The 5,995-nt window shown below is 45.0% G+C and overlaps 1 long non-coding RNA gene across 1 annotated transcript; it reads left to right on the forward strand.

Moving 5' to 3' along the window:
- Nucleotides 1-789: 789 nt before the first annotated feature.
- On the forward strand, nt 790-4,545 carry LOC140611619 (uncharacterized). The gene is made up of 3 exons (XR_012012718.1): nt 790-1,003; nt 2,568-2,671; nt 4,376-4,545. It is a non-coding gene; the product is annotated as an uncharacterized lncRNA (long non-coding RNA).
- The last annotated feature ends 1,450 nt before the right edge of the window (nt 4,546-5,995 follow it).

The raw sequence follows: 5,995 nt of genomic DNA on the forward strand, positions 1-5,995 counted from the left end.
AAACTCAGAGAGGCTGGAAATTAAGAGGTAAAGAATTTAGATATAGTTGATAATGAAGGGAGTTTGGGTGATATGTTGTTATTTTGTGTCAGTATTGATACCTAGATATTGCTTTCTTTTAAATCATTTAAACATGACATAGTCAAAACAAATGTTTTAAAGATTTGAGATTCAAAGTAGAATGTAGTATTTCTCTAACAAGAATGTTGTCAGTATAATAAAAAGACAGTTCAGTTGTCTTATTTGAAAAGGAAATTGTATTTTTTTCCTGGAATTTTTGAATTAGAGAATCTGTGTAAAATTGACCATTTTCTTTTATAAAAACACATGTATGTGGATCAAAGTACTTTATTTCAAAAAGATCAGTAAAAATGTTAGTTCTTATCCTCAGAGGAAAAACAGTTGTATTCTTCTATTTAAAAAAAAGAAAAACCTATTTATTAGGTTTATAGGCACATGTGCAATTCAGAAGAAACAGTATTATTACTTAATATCAATGTCCTGATCTGCTTTTTACCTATATTCACACGTTTAAAAAAATTAATGTTAAAAAAAATCCTGTTGATGGTGGGTTTTGTTTTGTTTTGTTGTTTTGCATGTTTTTAACAAGCAAGAAAATGGACAACTTAATCACTGGCAAAAGAACAGCATGACTGAGGGAAAACTTTGTCCTAAAAGGAATGAGAGGGCTGTTTTACCATCATCGGAACCCACACCCATATACCAGAGTGAAGAGTGTTTGCCTTTGTTGATTTGGCTCATTGACTTAATGCAAAACAGGGGAGATGATAGACATTTCCCAGCTAGAGAGCACTTGAAAGCCAAGTAATAATAGGTCATTCTCAAAATTACTAATTTTATTATAAAAATGAACTTGTAGTGAAACTTGGTGAAGTATCGTTTGCACACGATAAGCAAGCACACCTGGCTCCCATGTCTCGGTCATCAGACCAAACGGCAGCCAGTCGTGGGCTGGCCAACAACCTGGTCCTTGGACATGAAGGTAAGAAGAGCCGATCACTGTTCCTTTCATGAATTATAGGTATGAAATACCTAAAGTTTTTAGTCAATGGGGGGAGGTATAGCTTGAAAACAATGACAAAAGGTGGAACCAGAGAAGCTTTCACGACTCACGCACATGCTTAAGTTATGAGGAACAGAAACTATGGTTAAGGAAAGGAGGCTGCTCAGTGGAGGAAAGATAGGAAAACAAATGAGTGAAGAAAAGCGAGATTCAGAGAGAGACAGAGAGAGGGCAGGTGAGTGCAGGAGGGGCTGAGACCTGGTCCCAGAGCTTGCTGAAGGTTTTTGATACCTGTATTGTCTATGTGAGTCCTTACAAAATATCTTATTTCTTTTTCTTTTCTTTTTTCTTTTCTTTTCTTTTCTTTTCTTTTTTCTTTTCTTTTCTCTTCTCTTTTCTTTTCTTTTCTTTTCTTTTCTTTCTTTTCTTTTCTTTTCTTTCCTTCCTCTGGTAAATTAAATGATCTTTGACCCTAATTATCAAAAGTGTCAAACCACTAGGTTTTAGCAGAAAACAAAACAAAGTATGTTGTATTTACGCAATATAAAATTGCAATCAAGAAGATTTAGTCATTAAAGAACAAATTGCCCGTACTAGGTTATCTGTTGTTTAGGCTTGCCCACAACCCTCTCACCTTATTTTGATAACAGTTTTTCCATGTTCCTTTGGGGACTATCCCACTCCCACTGACCTCGTCACCGCCTTTCCAGGGCAGCATGAGAGTCAGGTCTAGCCATCAGCACATATGGGCACTCAGACCACAGTCATAGGTAATGGCCACGACAGCATTATATAATTATGAATCACTTTAGTTTTTGAGAAAAATGTGACAAATAATATGTGAAGAAAGAATAAAAAGTTGCTGTTAAGATTTGGGGCCATAGGGACACCCGGGTGGCTCAGCAGTTGAGTCTGCCTTCGGCTCAGGGCGTGATCCCGGGGTCCCGGGTGGGGCTCCCTGTATGGAGCCTGGTTCTCCTGCCTGTGTCTCTGCCTCTCTCTCTCTTTCTGTGTCTCATGAATAAATAAATAAAATGTAAAAAAAAAAAAAAAAAAGACTTGAGGCCATAATAGTAAATAAAAAGACCAACTTCCAACTCTGCTATTCATTACCTAAGTGACCTGAGTCAAGCCTCTTCCTTTTTCTCAGCTTTAGTTTTTTTGTACATAATAGGAGGAGCTGAAGGCAACTGTATTCAGGGTCTCTTTTCCTTCCTAAATATGTAAACCTTTCTTAAGCTTGAAATTCAGCAGTCGAGTGTGCACCTCCTTGTTGGGCATTTTTGGAGGTGCAGGTATTATGCCTGGGGTTATAAACAGTGATCTTTTCAGTCTTGGCCCTGGGGGAACTTGCAGTGGATGATTTTGAAGTAGGCAAAGCGTCTCCCTTCCCTTCCCTGTGGTCTAAGCTCTTGACCTCATCACTCCCCACCATTAAAATTTGCCCTCCTTAATGACAGTTACCTGGAAAAGGGATGGGTGCGATGCCTTGCTTCATTTTTTCTCGGAAGACTTGCTGTCTTCATTCCTTTCTTCATTGCAGGAGCACAGCATTTGACAGAGGTCATCTGGCCACAGTTCTCCAACATGGAAGGACGTGACGTGTTATTCATTTTTGATTTCCAGAGCATCTCAGAATTCAGAAAGGTAGACTGACAGGCTGACTAGGGGCTGCGCAGTACTATTACGGAACGGAGCTATTTTGAAGGATCTTCCCCCTCCATGTGCACTCTGTGTAAGGATGGTCTTGGCTACAGATCTGTGTAGCCACTTATAGCTGAAAGAACCAAACTGTGGCTTCTGTATCATCAATTAGCTCTATTACTTGCAAAGCAGACATTGTGGTGACTGGTCCATCGAGTTTTTCCAGCTGGGTTAGCAGCTCAGATCCACTGTGAAGGTTTCTTCAGAGACCAAAGCTACTGTGAAGTCTTGGATCTTTGAAGCAGTGTCACCCTTCTTTACCCCCAACTGGTAACCCTCTCTTTCTACCTCACTGGTTACTAGACATTTCAAATGTCCTACTGCAGCTACTGCCCTTCCAGGTTGGACAAGCAAAGTGCGGGCATTTAGAAAAGTGGTTCCTATTAACATGTTACCTTCAGCTAGAAGGCCAGGGAGGAGTCGGCTTCTCCCAGGGAAGCATTAGCACTTTCTTACTCTGCTGGGTGAATTCTCTCTGCGGAAACTAGACCTGAATTTTCTATTGACTTGCCCACTCTCGAGGCTGCTGTTGTTGAGAGGTGAGAGGATGTGGGCACAAATAGAGTGCCCAAGACTTCACAGCATTTCCATGGGGGCGGGGGGGGGGGGGGCAAATCCCCAAAAAGCAAAATAAAGGCTTATTTGGAGAGGGATGAGGCCAGGGAGGAAAATACACCCCTGTGAAGGTGAAAAGCAGAAAATGTAGAAACTCTGTAGGAATGCGGGGTGAGAATCGCCAAAGACAAATTTACCACCTTCACGATCTTGTTAGTTAGATCTGCCCACTAATTGCAGTAAACCCATTGATTGCTCCAAGGGGAAGGGGGCATCAACACCCTATGGGAGTTGATTCTTTCCATATGGGGGAGGGGAGAGTAGAAGATCTCAGTGGGACATAAAGACTGACATAATTTACCCCTATTTTATCTAGGCATCTGTTTAATGCTTTTCTTCCTTAAGTGGTTTGAGATAATCTTTGAGATTAAAACCAGTGAGAATGAATTGAAAGCTAAAAATACCTATTTCACTGAGGAACTGGTTGGATTAATTAGGTTCTCTTTGCATAATTTCTAGTTCAAGTATATTTGACTGTCTTTTTTTTTTTTTTTTTTTTTAAACAAAGCTACACTTTAATAAGTGAGCCCTTGGCAGTATGAGACCAGCAAGGTGCCATAAACTCCTTGTAGCTTCTCTGATTCTTTGCAATGTATTGTACTACAGGTTAATATAATTCATTATAATACTGGAAACCCCAACTTCCTGGAAAGAATGTTCTCTAACTCTTACAAGGAACTAGAAAATAGTTGAGGACTTCAATTTTTTTCTCCTTTTTTTCCTCTTGGCACCCAATCTTGTCCTCAGAGCAAGTTTTTGTAAATTTGGTTTGTTTTTTTATTATTAATTTTACATTTTAGTGTTCATAAAGGCAAAGATTCTTATTTGGTTTGTTCTCTTGCTATCCCCAGGGCCTAGAATATAGTAGGCATTCAATAATTATGTGTTGAATGAATGAATGAGTGAATGAAAGAACACATGAATTATAAATAAATAGCGGTTTGGTACTAATAGATAAAAAGTGCCAAGCTAAATCACACTTCAGAGTAATGGTAGAGCTATCAGGTCACATCTTTTTTTTTTTTTTTTCAGGTCACATCTTTGATCAGTACAAGGACACTCTAAATGACAATATGAAGGCACTCAGTGGGATTTTTAAAAATGCTAATTGCATAGAATGAAGGAATATTCATGGAAGCCTTCAAAAATATTAAAAGTTATATATATATATATATATAAAGATTTCATTTATTCGTGAGAGAGGGAGGCAGAGGGAGAGGCAGGCTCCCCTCTGAGCAGGGAGCAGGATGCTGGGCTCCATTCCAGGTCACCACCTGAGCCGAAGGCAAATGCTTAACTGACTGAACCACCCAGGCACCTATACATAAATACATTATTAACCACATTTTTACATATGTATGATTTGCAATCGTAATGTTTATTGTGTTTGACTTGCAATGGATTTTACCTCTTGCAAGAGATTCTTTGACTCTGGCCAAGGCACCACTATGGCCAAAGATGCCAAATGACATTTTTGAGTCTGTGTTAAATATGTGAAGTTCCCCCAAACACTGAGAGGTCTAAAATGTTTCCTAAAGAGGCCGCAGGTCCGTCAGTGTGATAAGGTGGGGAGACACTCCCATTCCTTGCGAGCTCGAGCTCGGAGTAGGGAACCAGCAGGCACGGAGGGAGCCTCATTGAAACGGCTGGGGTGCCTGGCTGGGGTGCCTCCGCTGTGGCCCTGGAAGAGTTCAGCGGCGCCAACCAAAGCTCCAGAAGCAAAAATGCTTCAGTCCACACAAGGAAGCCTCTTGCTTTTGCTTATCTGGAAAGGAAGAAGTCTCTGGGAGGTGCCTTCAAAGCCCAGCAGAGCTTGGGGAATTCCCATCCTGGGGCGGTGGAGCCTCTCCTGGAGCTGCCCCCTGCGCGCCCCCAGGAGTAGGAGGAGGTGGAAAAGGTCATCGCGCACTCGGGAGGCGGCTGTAGTAGCCGAGAGAGGCTCCACGTGTTGGGGGAACCGGCTAGGGGTAAAGCGGGCCTTTGCGTGGGTCTCATTTCGACCATTAAAACCATTGTTTCTTGAAGTCCAGCTCTGAGGTGTGAATACATCGCCGAATTCTGCTCTGCCGGGTCCTGGAGCACCAGGGCCTGCAACCCGAGCAGGTGCAGGTGCAGGTGCGGCGGGCGCCGGGCGGTCCCAGTCCTCCAGCTCTGCAGCCCCCAGCCCTCCAGCCCCCGGTGCCTGGCCTCCCAGCCCCCCAGGACCCAGGACCCAGTCCCCGGCTCCCACCCCCCTTAGCCCCCCTCCCCTCCCCCGGCCCTCCAGCCCCTCCAGCCCCCCTCCAGCTCCCGGCCCTCCAGGCCCCCAGCCCCTCCAGCCCCTGGCCCCCCAGCTCCTTCAGCTCCCCCACCGCCCCCCCAGCCCCCGGCCCTCCAGCCCCTCCAGCCCCCGGCCCCCCAGCTCCCGGCCCCCTAGCTCCCGGCCCTCCAGCCCCTCCAGCGCCCCCCGACCCCAGGCCCCCAGTCCCCGCAGCCCCCAGCTCCCGGCTCCCCAGGTCCCCAGTCCCGCACCCCTCCAGCCCCCGCCCCCTAGCCCCGGGCGCCCCCCAGGCCCGGCCCCCCAGCCCCCAGCCCCCAGCCCCCCCCAGCCCCTGGAGGCTGCGAGCCCCGCGCGCCGCGGCCCGGGGCGAGGCGAGGAGTGACGTAATGCAC

The sequence above is a fragment of the Canis lupus genome, chromosome 20, assembly GCF_048164855.1.
Source record: "Canis lupus baileyi chromosome 20, mCanLup2.hap1, whole genome shotgun sequence".
Taxonomy (NCBI): Eukaryota; Metazoa; Chordata; class Mammalia; order Carnivora; family Canidae; genus Canis; species Canis lupus.